This window comes from Peromyscus leucopus, chromosome 4 (assembly GCF_004664715.2).
Source record: "Peromyscus leucopus breed LL Stock chromosome 4, UCI_PerLeu_2.1, whole genome shotgun sequence".
Taxonomy (NCBI): Eukaryota; Metazoa; Chordata; class Mammalia; order Rodentia; family Cricetidae; genus Peromyscus; species Peromyscus leucopus.
Window position 1 is genome coordinate 132,861,618 of NC_051066.1, and position 17,449 is coordinate 132,879,066.

General features: G+C 51.0%; 1 protein-coding gene across 14 annotated transcripts in view; it reads left to right on the forward strand.

Moving 5' to 3' along the window:
- Nucleotides 1-17,449, forward strand: part of Epb41l1 (erythrocyte membrane protein band 4.1 like 1) — a 129,101-nt gene that overhangs the window by 38,548 nt on the left and 73,104 nt on the right. For 2 of the 14 annotated variants that reach the window (XM_037205370.1, XM_037205369.1), the window contains exon 1: nucleotides 16,752-16,996. The exons of 2 other annotated variants lie outside the window; for them this stretch is intronic. The gene's annotated coding sequence lies outside the window, so the exon portion shown is untranslated. Of the gene's footprint in view, nucleotides 1-16,385; nucleotides 16,997-17,449 lie in introns of those variants that run through there. 10 more of the 14 variants (XM_037205368.1, XM_028855593.2, XM_037205366.1 and 7 more) reach the window with 9 other exon arrangements.

The window sequence follows — 17,449 nt, forward strand, 5'->3', positions numbered from 1 at the left end:
GTGTGTGTGCGCCCTGGCATGCTGGGAGGTCAGAAGACAACTTTTGAGGGTTGGTTCTCTTCTTCCACATTGGGATCTGGGGATCAATCAGACCATCAGGTATGAGACTCTTACTTGCCAAGCCTTTCTGTTGGCCTCCCGGAACTTCTTTATCTTCTAGAAAAACTGAAATTCTATTCATTAAATAATAACTCCCCATTCCCCATCTCTTCCAGCCTGTGGCAAACACCACTCCATTTCCTGCCTCTGTGAATTTGACTAGAAACCTCCCATACGTGGAATCACACAGCATTTGTCTTTTTATGAATGGCTTATTTCACTCAGCGTAATATTCTTACGGGTCATTCATGTTCCTTTCTGAGACAGAATAATACTTTATTGTATGTGTCACATTTTGTTATCAATAGACACTCTTTTCTTTTCTTCTTCTTTTTCTTTTCTTACCTCTTGGCTGTTGTGAATCACTCGGCTGCAGCCCTCCTCGGTGTGGAGCTGTCTTGTTGAGGACAGCGTTTTCACCTCTTCTGGATTTATACTCAGAAGTGCATATTTAGAGCAGGCATCCCCCCCCCCCCCGTGTGTGTGTGTGTGTGTGTGTGTGTGTGTGTGTGTGTAGGTCAGAGGATAACCTCAGGCATTTTCCACTTCTTTTGAGACAGGGTCTCTCTTTACCCTGGAACTTCACTGAATAGACTGGCCTCGCTGACCAGCAAGCTTCCAAGGGTCTACCCGCAGTCCCCCATCTCACAATTGCTGGGATTGTTGTATGTACCACTGCACCCAGCGTTTTATGTGAGTTCCGGGGATCCAGATTCAGATCCTCATACTTCGAAGGCAAGTGTTTCACTGACTGAGCTCTCTGCTGCCCCGTTAGTACTTATTTAAAGGCCCGTATGTATTGTGTCTTGTCAATCATGTGGAGGGAGCTAGGCTAGACACTTGATATATGTTGTCTCATTCTGTCCCTTTATCAACGGGGTATAGCAGATCAGATCAGCCCCAATTTATAGCCAACAAAAAGTCTCAGAGAGGTTGGTTATTTGCTCAAAGTCCCACAGCTAGGAAGCCTTGAGACAGAGTGGAGTCCTGGCTGCTGTCCAAGCCCTGCTTTTAATTGTCATGAAGTACTGCCTCCCTGCGGCCTGAGCTCCACCTGTCTGGCCAATTTTCTGCCTCAGCTGAGCTGTTTCCCTGCCCTGCTCACATTTCCACCATTTTTCCTGCCTCGTGTGTGTTCACGCTCTCTGGATACTCTGAACAACTTGCATGAAAGCCCTTTGACTGCCAGGAAGGTTTTGTGTGGAGCAAGGCCTGTAATTTGCTTTCTAATCATAGACCTCCGGATTCATAGTGGCTGCCGGGATCTCCTTCCATATCATGTGACCAACTCGTAGATCTCAAAGAGCCAGCCCCAGAGGGCCAGCTGCTTGGGGACAGGGACATTATACCCCCCAGAGAGTCAGAGGAGGGCCCAGCCCACCTGGTTGGGGTTTTCCTAGCTCCCAGTTTTCCTGGCAACAAGAAAATTTTCTGTAGAAAATTCTATAGAGAGCTGAGGAAAGGGGCTGCTAAGTAGATTCCACGACACTTGCCCCTTCTCTGACTTTTAAAACTGTCAGAAAAGTATCCCAATGTTTGGATGATTTTTGTGAATTTTGCCTATATGAACCAGCCTTAAAATTTACATACTTGCTGCCAACTTTCTGGGGTTTTTTTTCTGTATTTTTTTACTTTTTATTGTGGAGAATTTCAAATGTATAGAAAAGTAGAGAGAATAGCATAATGAATTCTGAGAAGCCATCATGCACAGCCCTTCCAGCCACCAGTGGAAGAAGGGCTTTCATGCATTCATAGCTCACCCAGTAGACGCTCAGTGAGTCAGTATGTACTGAGTACACATACCTCTTCTGCGAGCCTCATTTCCCCCGTCACTGTATTGAGGGGTTAAGACTGGCTGGTTTTCAAAGGGATCCAGTGGCCAGAGCATGCACACCGGTGTCAGACACAGTTGTTCAAATTCGGCAAGTTAGTGATCAGTTTTATTATCTGTAAAACGGGAATAGAAACAGGAGCGTTTACTTCTTAGGTGTGGTTGTGAGCATTACGTCAAGATAAAGTGACTTTCTAGGTTTGTTTTGTTTTGAGACAAGGCTTCCTGTGTCACAGGTTGGCCTGGAACTTGCTGTGTAGCCAAGGATGACCCTGAACTTCTGGTCCTCCTGCCTCCACCTTTGAAGTGCTGGGATTATAGCTGTGTACACCAGGCCCAGTTTATGCGGTATTAGGGTTGAACCCAGGGCTTCATGCATGGTAGGCAAGCTCTCTGCCAACTGAGATACATTCTAGCTTTAGCTAATATGTTTTTAAAAGTTTTCTTGCTATTGATGTTTGTTTGTTTTTGGTGTGTATGTATGTGTGTGTTTCTGGAGATCAAACCCAGGATCTTGCACTTCTAGACACGTACTCTACCATTGGTCTATATCCCCAGGCCCATTGTCACTAGCTTTTTATTATTATTATTATTATTATTGCTTTGAATATTAAATATTCTAGTGGGAAGAATCCTTGTATTTTAAAAGTACAGAAATAAGTTGGAGCCTACTAGAATTGAAGTCCTAGGATTTGGCTCCATTTTTTTGTCCCAGTCAGCAGATAGTCTGAGGCTCAGGAAAAGGTTACCACAGCCAGAGCCAGTGCTCCAAATGTGGAAGCTGGGAGCAGGCCCAGAGTGGGGACCATGCAGGCTGCCTCCATCTCCTTGCTTCTCTTCCTGCCCCATGTGGGTACGTGGGCCCCCATGAGAGGAGTAAAAGCCAGCAGCCCCCTCCCGGGTGAGGCAGGCCCAGCTGCAAGAGCCCAGAGGTGGAGAGAGAGGTGGCACTGCAGGAGATCTTGTTGCTAGGAGACCCAAGGAGGCAGCAGGACCCATTGCCAGAGGTGGGAGGGAATGATGATGGGTTGATGTGGAGATGCAGGGCACGTGGCCCCAGATGGGCTTTTGTAGGGTTCTGGGAGGAGACTGGTGGTGCAGCCATTGGGCTCTTTGCCAGGAAGAGAAGAGTGGGTAGGAGGAACAGAGACTCTGGAGAACCTTCTGTAGACTATGGGCTTAGGACAAGCTGTTCATTCCTTCCGTTTAGCTACTCGTATGTCAAAATCAGACCAGCACTGGCACCCTGATTCACTGTGTGACTCCAGCAAGTTACATGGCCACTGCGCTTGCTGGGCCCCATTCAGCGTCTTCATCTGCAAGATGGGCTCTGTCCGTTCCAAGATGTGATTTCAAATGTGCCTTCCAGGGAGGAAGAGCGAGTGCAGATGTGAGGCTTTGCCACCAGGCCAGCATTTCTCATAATTGCTTTTTTCCTTTGCTGTAGAATGAAGAAACTCGACTCCCTTCTAGCAGGGCTAGATTCATGGGCAGGGAGCCCTAGAGGGGGCTTCCACTGTGGGGCCTATGTCAGGAGATGGTGGGGACCTGCTGGCCGGGCTCCCAATTAGTGAGACTCCAGGGAGTGGCTGAGGAGGGCAGCAAAGTTCAAAAGCAGAGGCACCGTGGGACTGAAAGGGGGGCTCTGTGGAGATTCTAGGAAGAACTGTGAATAGTTCTGGCCAGAAGCTGCGAGTGTGAGGGGCCAGAGATGAGGGTGCAGTTTTCCTAATGTAAATGATACACGTCCACATGTCTACCACAAAACAAGCAAAATGAAGCCCAAAGAAGCCAAGAGAAATGATCCCACTGTGATGAAAACCTCTGGTAACAATTAAAAATTACATATTTTCAAACATAAGGACCCGAATTTGACCCTAGACCCATGTTTTAAAAAATGCTGGGTGTGGTGAGGTACACTTGTAATCCCAGCACTGAAGGCCCAGAGATCCTTGAGGCTTGCTGGCCAGCCAACCTAGTCCACTTGGGGAGTCGCAGGCCATCCAGAAACTGAGTCTTCAGACAACCAAGGTGTCGATGCCTGAGGAATGCTGCCCTCTGGCCTGCACAAGCATACATGTATGCATACACATAATACATATGCATTTTTTTCAAAAAAAGTATTTGTGTACGTGTGCACATATGCATGAATGTATGTGTGTGTGTGTGTGTGTGTGTGTGTGTGTGCATGTACACTCAGGGAGGCCAGAAGAGGGCATCAGATTCCCTGGAGCTGGAGTTACCAGTAACTGTGAGCTGTCTGATGTAGGTACTGGGGACTAAACCCAGGTCCTCTGGAAGAGCAGCACTCACTCTTAACCACTGAGCCATCTCTCCAGCCCAAGATGATTTTCTAAATTGAACATGATAGTTCAGGTTTGTAATTCCAGTTCTTGGGTGGCTGAGGCAGGAGGGTTGCAAGTTTGAAGCCAGCCTGGGCTACAGAATATGATCCTGTCTCAAAAAAAAAAAAAAAAGATATATTCTTTCCATTCCTTTTCTGTACATACACACACTTTCTGTAGCATTTGGATCATATATTTATAGCAGCAATTAATGAGGCAATTCCACGTAGTTTATCTGGTAATTAAAAGAGGTTTATTTTTGGGGTAACTTATAGCCACTAAGGGGTCAGTTACAGGATCTGGGAGAGATGAGGTGCAGTCCAGTGTGGGTCTCTGGAGAACTCTGACTTGGTCTGCAATCCAGCATCCAAGATCACGAGGAGTCAATAAAGCAAGCACTTACGAATCTCTGGTCTTAAGGGGTCTCGTCTTGGCCACGCCCCAGCGGGCAGGTCATAGGCAGGTGTGGCAGTTACTTGCTGCCACACTAGGGGCAGTGTTTCAAGGTCAAAGCTGGAACAGCTACCCACTACATGTATTTGTATTTTGTAGCTGCTTTTTTAAAACTCCTTATTATAACCATGATTACATAGCAACACATAGATCTGCCTCATTAGTGTGTGTGTGTGTGTGTGTGTGTGTGTGTGCATCGTGTGCATGATGTACATGTTCTGTGTGCATGTGTGGGTGGGTATGTGCACATATATGTGTACATATGGAGGCCAGGGATTGATATTGGGTGTTGTGTTTTCCTCTCTTGCTCCCCACTTTGTTTTTGGAGACAGGGTCTATTCACTGAATCTGGAGCTCTCCTGCCTGGCCAGCAAATTCTGGGAATCTGCCTGTCTCTGCTCCCCAGTGCCTTGACAGTGTCCAAATTGGTACAGCTTCTTAATGTTCAGTCCTTAATATCCAGACCACAGTAGCAAGGGGAGAGGCAACAGCGGCCGCTGTGAAGGGGCCCCTGGCTGGCTAGATGCTGCAGGCTTGCCTGTGTAGTCGGCCATGTTGGCTCACACCGGTCAAGGGAGCCTGTGTTCATTTGTTGGTCCAATCTGGCTGCTTCTCCTCACACCTGGTAGCCTTTTCCCTGCCACGATCTGTGCCTTGCCTGCCACGATAAGCATGGTCACCAATCCAAGCCATCCATCCTAGAAATTGGCATGGCTTCCCTGGCCAGGTTGACACACTAGAGCATTTCCATAGTGGTTAGTGATCTGTGGGAGCTGCTGGTGGCCGTTGTAGCTCTAACAGTAGAAATGCCCATGTCCTGTCTCTTGGCTTCTGAAAGTAACTTGTCTGTTCCAAATAACTGTCCTACCAGGTGTCCTTAGGCACAGCCATTGGCTTGGTTTTTGGAGGTAGGGTGGGGGGGAGAGGGAGAGACAGAGAGTGAGTTGGGATGGAGGCAGATTGGGGAGCCTCTTTCTTGGTTGGCCTCTGAGCCAAGGACTTGGAGTCGGATGGGGATGAGAGGCAAGCCAGGCTCTGCTCCTTCTGCTCCACAGACCTGGGAACAATCTGTCTTGTCTTTGGGAAGCAGCAAAGGGGGCAATGGTGTGTTTCTCCACTGAAAGAGCCTGGGGAACTCTGGAGGTGGAGTGGCCAGGTTGGGACAGGTTCTGGGAAGAAAACATAGCAATGATCTGGTATACAACAGTGTCCCGCCAAAGCTCGTTTCAAATTTTCCTTGGTGGAATCTTTACTGCAGGGTAAAGATTTGCAAGTTTAAGGCCAGTGTGGGCTATAGGGTGTGATCCTGTCCCCACCGCTTTCTCTCTCTCTCTCTCTCTCTCTCTCTCTCTCTCTCTCTCTCTCTCTACACACACACACACACACACACACACACACACACACACACACACACAGAGCAGAATTATCATTGTTAGTTAGAGACCGCCAAGGCCAATGTTTCTAAGTACTCACGGACCCAGAAGGTGATCTATGCATGAGCTTCAAGAAGTCTCCTTTTGCCTGAACTCACAGTAAGGGCGCCAGCGTGCACTTGTCTGCTTGCATGCCACATGCATTTCCTAAGGGAAAACCATGCAGTTTTCATTGTTGTTTCAAGGAAATTATGTCTCCTGAAACATTATGATGTGTGCTCCTTCAACATGCTCATGCTGTAGGTGAGGAAACCAATGTTATTTATTTATTTATTTATTTATTTATTTATTTATTTATTTATTTATTTATTTATGTTTTTATGTTTTTTGTTTGTTTTTTGAGGACCGAACCCAGGGCATTACATTTGCTAAGCAAGCGCTTTACCACTAAGCAAAATCCCCAACTCTATTTATTTATTTATTTATTTATTTATTTATTTATTTATTTAGTTTCTTGAGACAGAATCTCTTTCTAATAGTTCTGGCTGTTCCAGAACTGGATATAGACCAGGCTGGCCTTGAACTCACAGAGACCCTCCTGCCTCTGCTTCTGGAGTGCTGGGTTTAAAGGTGTGTTCCACCATGCTGGACTGCTACTGCTGATGCTTCCTCTTCCTTCCCTTTCTTCTCCTCCTCTTCTTTTTCTTCTTGAGACAGCGTCTCACTCTGTAGCCCAGCCTGACTCAAACTCACTGTCCTCCTGTCCCTGCCTTCTAAGTAATGTCCATTGAACACTTGATTTAGTTGGACATTTTATTCTTTCTTTCTTTCTTTCTTTCTTTCTTTCTTTCTTTCTTTCTTTCTTTCTTTCTTTCTTTCTTTCTTTCCTTTCTTCCTTCCTTCCTTCCTTCCTTCCTTCCTTCCTTCCTTCCTTCCTTCCTTCCTTCCTTCCTTCCTTCTTTCTTTCTTTCTTTCTTTTTTTTTGAGATAGGGTCTCACTGTGTAGCTCCAGCTGTCCTGAAATTCACTGTGTAGACCAGGCTGGCCTCGAACTCTCAGAGATCTGCCTGCCTTTGCTTCCCAAGTCCTAGGATTAAAGGCATGCACCACCATGGCTGGCTTAGTTGGATGTTTTCTAGAAAATGATATGTTACCTCTGTTAGTCCTTACAATAACCACATAGAGTTGTAATAAGGAAACTGAGGCACAAACATTAAGCACTCCTACTAAATGGCTGAGGCAGGACGTGAAGCCAGGTCCTCTGACTCCAGAGACCAGGGATGCTCTGGAGCTTTGGTGTGGCTCCAGGCATCTATACTGCAGAGCTCAAATTTTAGCTTCATTATAATGACAGGAGAGCTGATGGACACGTTTGAGCTGGCTTCTGACTCAGTGGGTCTGGGTGGACTCCTGGGATCTCACACCAGGAGTTCCAAGTGATTCTGCTGCTCCAGGAACGACACTTGGAGAACCAGAACGCTTCTGCTTACTGATAGCAAGAAGTGAGTGGAGGAAAGAGATATGATTCTTTTATTCCCTCTGTGTGTGTGTGTGTGTGTGTGTGTGTGTGTGTGTGTGTAATGTGTATGTGTATGTAGTGTGTGTGTGTATGTATGTGTAATGTGTATGTGTGTGTTCATGGGCACGTTCATGTCAACAACATACATGTAGAAGTCAGAGAACAACCTCACATTTTGGTCTTCACTTTCCGCCTACCTCGTTTGAGACAAAAGTCTCTCTTTTTGCTGTAGTGTTTGCCAGGCTAACTTCCCCTCAAGGTCTGGGGATTTCCATCTCCTCATTCCATCCCCCGATAGGTGCACTCTGGGATTATAGACATGCACAATTCTGCAGTTATAGAAGTACATGCCTCTGTGCCTGGCTTTTACTGAGGTCTGGGGATCTGAATTCAGGTGGCCAGGCTCTCCCACCCTCTCAGCTCTCACCCTTCTACCCAAGAGGTGGCTCCTGATCTCCCCTGGCCTATTGTAATGTTCCGCCTTGGCTCCTGACCTTGGCTACCCTCTAGGCACAAACCAGCTCTAGTCATCTCCCGCACCATCCCCAAGTCCTCTGACTACCCTCCTGTTGTCCCCATCACTATGCAGCAGAAATTTCTGCAACGATAACTGGTTCAAATCCTCAGAGTCTGATGACCACTCAGTACACGCGGCTGTGAATTTTACATTTTGTTTCATTTTCACAGAGATCGCATGTGGCTAGTTGCTAGACAGGGCAGGAAACCACTTGGAATGTCATTCAGGTTTCTGATTGGCGCCATCTGCCTTTCCAGTGCCCGCATCAATGCTCAGCATCCCAAGTGCCAAGCCACATGTGCCCAGTTTCCTGCGCCTACCTTGTCCTTTCTCACTGTCCTGTTTTTAATGCTGGCTTTTAGTTCAGATTGTTCAGTCCAAGTCCAAAGGCTTCCTTAAAGCCTTTGATGTCTGCTTTTCTCCAATTTCTTTCCCCTCCGAATTCCCCCAAACATCATCCTCTCCTTTGTACCTTTCCCTGATTTCTGTATTCTGCTGCAATTGGCTGGTGTCCCTATTTTATTTTCTACTGAACTGTTAGCTTTGAGATCATGTGACCATTTCCTATAGCAAGCTCTCACTTCCCACCATAGGTCCCTTCCAAGTATACAGAGGATCTAGATAAATGCCACAGACTTTTGCACTGGTGCACTGGGAAAGCAAAGATGAAAATGTGTCTTTCCTATCCTCAAGCTGCTTGAGGCTCCTACCAGTCTGATCCATGCCCAGAGAATTACAGAAGCCAATGGTTATTTTGGGCAGGGAGATAAAAGTCACAGAGGGCTCTGTTGGCCAGGGGAGTCCAAGCAGGAGCCGCTGAAGCAGAAGGCGGTGTTTACACACAGACATTTTTCTCTACCCAGCCTGGCCTGGTACACGTAGATGGGAACACCCAGACGTCGCTGCCTGGCTGCCTTCGAAAGCTGGGATTAGGTGGTGGTGCAGCGGCTGGTCTGGCCGTCTGGTCTCTGCAGATGGATGGCTGAGGAGAAGGTTGCAAAGACTGCCGAAGCAGCGCCAACTTGTGCAAATGGCGTATTGGCTGCATGGTCCCAGGGTGGAGACTGGGAGGCAAGCACATGTTTGTAAGCAGAGCAATGGGCAGCAGGTGAATTTTGTTTGTCCTGGCTTGGTAGTTCATGAGGTTTTCAGATCAGCTCTTATTTGAATGCAGAGATGATTGGAAAGAAACAAAGAGACGACATCTTGCTCTTCTGAGACCCTAATGCTTAGCAGCATTTCACACCCCAAAATCTTAAGCTTATAGAAAACATTTTTTTTTTTAAATGTTCTTTCTTGGGCCAGGCGTGGTGGCTCATGCCTTTAATCCCAGCACTTGGGAGGCAGAGGCAGGTGGATCTCTGAGTTCGAAGCCAGCCTAGTCTACATTGTGAGTTCCAAGATAGGCAGAGATACATAGTAAGACCCTGCTTCAAAACCAAAACCAAAACCACTTTTCTAGAGCTGAGGAGATAGTTTGAAGATCCAAGTTAAATCCCCAGGACCCTTGTTTTTTGTCTTGTTTTTAAAATAAGCCTGGCATGCTTGTAATCTCAGCTCCAGGGAGCAAGAGACAGGTAGGTCCCGTGAGAGATCCTGCTTCGAACACAAACAAGGTGGACAGCATCTTCAGAAGCACAGCCAAGGCTGTCCTTTATCTGTCACTGCACACTTTCACACACCAGCACAAACACACACACACACACACACACACACACACACACACACACCTTCCTTATAGTTATAACATAGATACAAAAAAATGCACATAAGTGCATCACAAATTGACCCGGGCTTCCTGTGGTTGTCTCCTGTCTCAGCATTTCCAGTCAATTGTGTTCAGCCGAATGAGTGCAGGCTCACGAGGGGACAAACACAGACTCCAGGTCTAGGTGTGTCTGAGGCCGAATCTTGGGTCCTCTATCCATCATCAAAGGAACACCGGACTAGTGACTTCAGTTTTGTCCCCTGTAAAATCAAGGGGGATATGTAATTTCTACTTTACAGGCTAGCGAGAGATTTAAGATAGAAAATGGAGGCAAATTGCCGGGCACTGTGCCAGCCTGTAACTGGGGATTCTAACACTCGGCAAAGATGATGCTGATGGATAGTGACGCTGCAGCCTCATCTCGCACCGGGACCGCAGGCAAACGGACAGCTTCTCTCCCATCGCCCCTCCCTCCTCATAGCCTCTGTGTGATGCTCTCTGAGATCTCCTCTGACTGCAAGGAACCTGTGACGCCACCACAACAAAACCTCAGCTGACACTTCGGGCTCCTGATGGCAGGCAGGGTGGCAGTCTGTATCCAGTGGGAACTTGGCCACATTTTTCATATTCGGGCCCCATAGCTTGGTTCCCAGACTCCTAGAGGAGGGCAGATTTCCCAGGCAGTGACTGGAAGCATGCATGGAGCCTCCTGAAGGAACTGTAGCCGAGGTGAAATTGAGATGGCAGACTTCATCCTCAGGGGTGGCTCCCCTTGCTTCCTGACCTCTGGCTCTGGGGTGAAGGTGACCATACTATGCTCACATGACCACCAAGAAGGACCCTCATGGTTTGAAAGATGCAAAGTGGCTTCTCTCATAAAGCTACGGTGCATTGGGAGGTTAAGGGCTTTCTTTCTGCAAGTCACATAAGCCAGGGCCAGCGGGCAGCGCTGTTGGAGGGGGAAAGGCCAATGTTGTGTCTAGCTGTAGGGGGTTGTTGCAGAGAGGAGGGGACGAGGAAGGACTTCCTGGGCCATGACTAGAAGAATGACCATGGGAAAGGGAAAGTTCGTCCAGGCAGAGGAGAGAGAACACACGTGTGAAAGCAAGCTTGTGGCCGAGCTCCTGTACCCTGGGGACCCAGAACCGTCAGTGTGACAGAGCCCATCAGGTAGGTTCTGAGACTGAAGCCGAGGCACCAAGGAGAGAGCAGGCTGGCAAAGGTCTCAGAGTCCAGCTGAAGTGAGTTCTTTCATCAGAGACCGAGGTGTTGCTGAAGGCTCTTCACGGGGGAGGTGAGCAGAGTCTGCCCTTTGATGTGCCCCTGGAGATCAGCAGCAGTAGTCAGCTGTGCGTGCCCCGGGGATGCCCAGCTCTGTCCAGGGCTTGGTTGGGGTACCCAGATGGCAGTGGGGGGGGGCAAGCTTCCTGCCTGTGAGAGGAGGCAGGGTTGTGAAGCCAGAGTGCCTCTTTGACGGCCGAGCCTGGAATCAGAAGTGGGATAGAAGGAGGCAAGGATGTGGCAGGCAGAGAAGGCGTGCTAGGCTGGGTGGGGCATGGATGGAGGAAGCAGAGAGGGGGTGTGGGGGTGAGGGTGGGGTGGCTTTCCTTGGAAGGAATGCAATCTCGAGCATATGTAGACTTGGGAGAGACCAAGGGTAATGAGAGGTAGCTGAGGTGCTCACTTGTGGTGGGGGAGAGCATTTGAGCTGCCAGGCCCCCTTAGTGGGGGACTTGTCATCCCGTAGCAGTGCTAAGAGGCGGTGCCCATAGCACCCCCAGGTTCCGGCAGGCCAAGGCTTTGCCAAGGTCATGGAGCTCCGGTACCGAGGAGTGCCTCCATCTTGTGCCAGCCCTTCACAGGGGTAGCTTCGCTCTTCACCATGCTACACTAGCTGTGGACTAGTTAGTGCTTTATATTCATGGGCTGCCGTGCAGCTTCGGGGCATCAGTGGCAGTCGACACAGACCCTGTGTGGGAGCACGCAGTTCCCAATCTAGGCCAAGGTTCAAGGGGAGGTGAGACCCTTGGGGACTGCGTTTTGGGGAGGCTTCCTGGTGGAGTGGAGAGGGAAGAAGGTAGGGAGCAGCTAGCGGGGGGGGGGGGGTCCCTGCCTCTCTGCTGTTGTTCATCTAACCCTGCCTTCTCCTTCCGCTCGCTCACTGCTCGGACCCAGCTGCCCCGCAGTGCCGGCTGTGAGTGCCAGCAGTGAGGAAGAGCAGCCCTGCCAGGCTGAGCTTCCCAAGCCCACGGGGGACACGCTGCTTTGCAAAGTTTGGCCTCAGTAGCTTCCTCCCTCTGGCCCAGCTCTCAGCTGCCTGGGGCTTAGCTCAGCCCACCCAGGCCCTGCTGCCCTCTGGGGCCGGAGCCGGATGTCTTGCAGATCTCTTGCCCTGAAATACCCTCCTCATGAGACCTCTGTTTTAATCCAGTGTGTCTTAGCCGCCCCCTCCTCCAAGATACCTTTTCTCATCTCCACGGGCTCCGTAAGGACTACAGAGTATCTAAGTCCATACTGACCAAAGGAAACACAGTGTGAGCCACACATGCAAGTCATACATGCGATTAAAAAGACAAAAAAGCAGCTTGTGCATGCTTTTAGTCCCTGCACTTGAGAAGCTGAGATGGGCGGGTCCCTTGAGTCCAGGAGTTCAACTCCAGTCTGCTGGGCACCATAACAAGACTTAATGTCAAAACAACAACAACAAAAACCCCAAACAAAACAGAACCAAATTGGGTATGGTGGCGCACGCCTTTAGTTCCAGCATGTGGGAGACAGAGGGAGGTGGATCTCTGTGATTCTGAGGCCAGCCTGATTAGTCTAACCACTGGGTTCAGTGAAAACACCTTGTCTCAAAAAGATCAGGTAGAGAGCACCTGATCTATTCCACGTGCACTCACACGCATGCACACCCACACATGCATACGAACATACAACGTACACACAGAGCCAGGACTGGCGTTATAGCTTAGGGACAGAGTTGTCTAGCATGCCCAAGATCCTGGGTTGGGTTCCTAGCAACACACACACACACACACACACACACACACACACACACACACACACGACATTATTCTAATGAGATTTTATTTAATCGGATACATCTGTAATTTTTAATTAATTATTTATTTCGGGGTAGTAGCTTAGGCTAGCCTTGAACTCCCATACCAGCATGCCTGGTCTCATAATATTAACACAAGAATGACTGAGATACATAACATTCTTTTTAATTCTCTTCAGTACACAGACTTCTAAACCCACCATCTGTCTTACATTTACTGCTCGTTTCCATTTGTACATTTCGGGCAGTTGATAGCCACCTGTGGCCAACGGCTCCAGCGTTGACTAGCACAGACCTGAAGGCCGGGAGGAGCCAGTCTGTGAGGGCTGAAGCTCCAGGCTTCAGTCAGCTGGCCCTGGCCGTCACATTCTAGTCCTGCCACTTATCAGCGGGGTGAGTTTTGGAAAGTCACCAAACCTCTGAGCCTCAGTCACTTCAGCTGTGAAAGGGATTAGTAATTTCAGGGCCAGAGAATTGTCTCGGGGATTAAGCACATGAATGTGTCTAGTGCCAGGCCCGGGGAAGTGCTCGGCAAGTGACAGAGTGGTTGATCTATGACACCCTCCGATGTGCTGGCTTGTGTGTTGTCCTTACCCATTGGACCATTGTGAGTTCAAGGTCACACTCCCCAGTTCTTGCTTCTCTGGTGTCCGGGGCTTGCCTCGGAGTAAGCATCACTGCTTACTGAATGAAAGATTCGGGTTTCAGCACTGAGAACACCTCTCACCCCTCCCCGTCCCCCTACCAGACCGAGAAGCTCTGGATGATGGATGGAATCCCTAGACCCTTAACTACCTGGGGGTAGCTTTGGCAGATTCTGCTTTGCTTGGGGCCTGAGTTCCTCCTCTGAAAGGTCACAGGGTGTTGGAGGAGTCCCGTGTGACGTTCGGTGGGGTCTCTGACCCTTCAGTCATCTTGGAGGCCTGGGGCTGATGCTGTGTGCTCTGCTTTCTCCCTGTGTGCTGGCTTTCTTAGATCTTGGACTTCTACACCTTCAAGTCCCCTTATCTTTAACATTTAAGAGAAAAGACTTTCTCCGAGCAGGGGGGAAGTTCAAGGACTCTGTGTTCCCTCCTCCGCGAGCCTCTGCTGACCTCCCATCCCAGCGGCCCAGGAACAGATGTGCAGCAGAGAGTTCCTCTCCACTTAGAGGTGATGACATGGAGGCTCGGCTAGGTCAGACCACCTGTGCACGTTAAACAGAAGGGGGAGCCAGAACCAGGGTGGAAGCAGACTAATTCACATCTGACTAATTCACTAATTCACGTCTAACGACGAGGATGGGGTGTGCTGGGCTCTCTTTCTCACCACGATCCCTGATGTCTCACTATGGAGGCTTTCATGACACATGGTGGTATTGAATCAATCCCATGCCTCAATTTCCCTGAAGCAGAAAAGTAACAGGGTCGTGATTTCAATGATGCCTGGAGAAGCATGCATTCTTTACAGTCCCTACGCGGTCTCTTGTTTGTCATTTCTCTGGAGAAATGGTGTGGGAAAAGTGGAAGGGACCTGGTCCAGAGAGCCCACATAACTGTGTAGAGCGACCTTGGCCAAAGCACTCACCACTCCGGGCCTTGGCTACTTATTTATAAATTGGGGAGAGGAATGACGTTAACTCAAATGACGCCGTGAAACCAAGTATTCTGCAAACTGGAGAGTGTGCGAATAGTAGGGATAGAAAATAATCACAGAAAATAATGATAAAAGCAACATAAATAGAAACAAACGTCATTCTAGAAGCCGCCCAACTTTCAGCATGTTGCCGCTGACCGGAAGTGAGTTGGGCCCTTTGGGTATGAATCCAAAATGAAGTCTGGGAACATCCTGCTTTGGTCCTGCTGAAGTAGCCTGGGTTTTCCTGGGAAAGTGAGAGGCTCCATGTGGCCAAGGAGGCTGGGAACCAGGCTCTGCCCCAGGGGAAGGCCGGGGGTGGCAGTGATGTCTGGGGAAGGGAGAGGGGGTGTCTGGGAAAGAGTTAAACTGTGAGGAAAGGGAGGGCCTTGGCTCTGCAGCCTTGGGAGCTTGTGGTTGAGGAGGCAGAAGAGGAAAGGTTATCGTGGAAGCAAAGTGCCGAGAGGCAGGCAGTGGAGGGAGACCCTCCCCGCAAATGTGCCCACAGAGCAGCACGTCCCTCGGAAGCCACCCCTGAGTTCGGCAGATTGTTCCAGGCGTTAATTCAAACGAACACTGACACTCAAATAGTGTGTACTCTCGAGGGTCAGCGATTTGCTCAGAGGCCGTCCTCCTAAGGCCCCTGTGAGGTTTCCTGGGTGAGGGAGGCCAGGATACAAGGTCCGTGAGGGAGCCCTTCCCACTTGGCTTGAGCGGATCTGTTTACCACCTCTCATCTGGAGGAGGGTGTGAGTGTCTTTCTGCTCTTGCCCACTCCCGAGTCTAGCGGCCAGCAGGCGGCAGCAGGGTCCTGGGGCTGACTCTTGAAGCACCCGATGAAGGGACTTGTCTGCACTCAAGAGAAGGCCTGGCTGGTGGTGGAGCAAAGGCTAGACCTATTTATCGCCTTGGCTCCCCGACGGAGAGCTGGGAGAGGGCATGGCCTACGGAGTTCCAGGTTTGGGGCTAGGACCTAGTGTAACTTGAAAGAGAGGGGTTGGGGAGGGGTGTGGGACGAGCTGAGCAGAGATGGCACACACACACACACACACACACACACACACACACGATAACATTAACACAACTGCGGTGTGTGCAGAGGGTAGATGACAGGGGGCTCAGATCACATCTGGGCGGCTTCACGGTTTCGGGATGTCCAGCACTACAGCCCAGAACAGTGACCTACACACAGTAGGTGTGCGAGATGGTCGGAAGAATGAAAGCGGACCTGAGCATGCCTGGGTGATGCTCAGAGGGTCACGTGGGTTACCGTTGTAGAACCGTCTTTGGTGAGCATGTTTGAGCTGCTGCCATCTGTCCCAGGCCTTCCTTACCAACCGGGGCCCCGGGGACAGGGTTAGTCTCAATCTATCCTTTCTTTCATGGTTTACGCGCTAAAGTCTAGAGCATGGCAGCAGCCGGCCAGGAGTACTTGCTGATCCAGTAGCAGAACTAGATTGGAACCCAGGCCTTCTCTTTTCCGGAGTGCTCTGTGGCTGCCAAAGGCTTGGATAAGAGGGAGGTGTCCCGGTGGAACTGGCTTTTTGAGTTGTAACAGTGCTGCTGGAGGGGAGGGCCAGGGTTTAGCTTGGCTTTGAGCCATGACCTCTGTGGCCCCTTTGAATCTGGCTGCACACACCACGGCGTGGCCTCGTGTAAACACCTTTATACAGGTCCAACCCCTACAGGATTCCTTTGCTGTTCCACTACTGTCATGGTCACAGAGGCACGTAGGTACTGGGGCGCACGCACACCCAGGGGACAGCAAGCTGGGATGATTCCCGGAAGGCGGTTGCCATGCGGGTTCCCTCGTGGGAGAGGAACGCCACATCCCAGGCGGCTTCGGCCCCGCGCGCGCGCTGTGCTGCAGGGGAGCGAAGGGGATCCGACTCCGTGGGATGGGAGGCCCACAGAGGCTGAGTCACCTCTTCTGAGTCAGGGATCCTCCTCCTTCTTCTCCCCTCCCCCTCCCTCTCTCCCTGAGCCCCCACCAGGGCTTGGCCCGGAGAGCCCGCGAGCGATCGGTCGAGAAGGCCGTCCGTCCGTCCGTCCGTCCAGGGCCCGGGTGGAGACGGCCACCTCGTCCCGCTGTGGACCTCGGGTGGCGGGGACGGGAGAAAGGGCGGGGGAGGCAAGGCAGGCAGGCGAGGAGGCGGAGGCAGGGGCTGGGCGCCGCTAGCGAGGAGGCAGGCTCGCGGCCGCCCCTGGGCTGGGCACGGAGGCCGTGGCGGGGGCGGGCCGCGCGGCGGGCGCCAGGCCCGGGGCTGTGGGCACGGTGCCCAGCCCCCGGCGCACGCCGACCGCCGCGGCTGCCGCCGCTGCTGCAGTCGGCATCCATCAGCAGGCGGGGGTGTCGCGGAACAGGCTGCTCCGCAGAGCCCGCCCGCGCCGCCCCGCCCCGCGGCCTGCGGGCCCGGAGGAGTCGAGGGGATCGGCCCTCGCCCAGCCGGCCCAAGATGGGGACCCCCAGGCCCAGGTAGGCACGTGGGGACCGGTGATCAGGTGGCGTGGGGAGCCCGGGTGTGCTACATCTAGGCCCAGCTTCCAGCCCTCAGGGAGGAGAGGGGGGCGAGATTAGGAGCTCAGTCTGAAGGCTGTCGGCCCCCTTGGCCAGTGTGGGGGGAGACCTTTGCTGGTCCTCTCACCTCGGCAGCCTCCTCAGTGCCAGGAGTCAGAGGTGTCGGCGGGCGCCTTGGTGTAGAATGAGTCGTTGCTGGGCGATGGGCTCAGGAAGCTGGCCCACTCTGTTCTGGAAAGCCACCCCAGCTGCTTCCTTTGGTTCTCTGGTCTTCTTCTCTAGGCTTTCCAAGGCTGCAGGACAATATCTTGGCTAGAGGTTGGCCGCTTGGGGAGTTCTCCGTATCATCCTCATCCTCTGGGTACAGACCCCACTTGCATTGACTCCCCACCCCTCCTCCTCTCTCTCCCT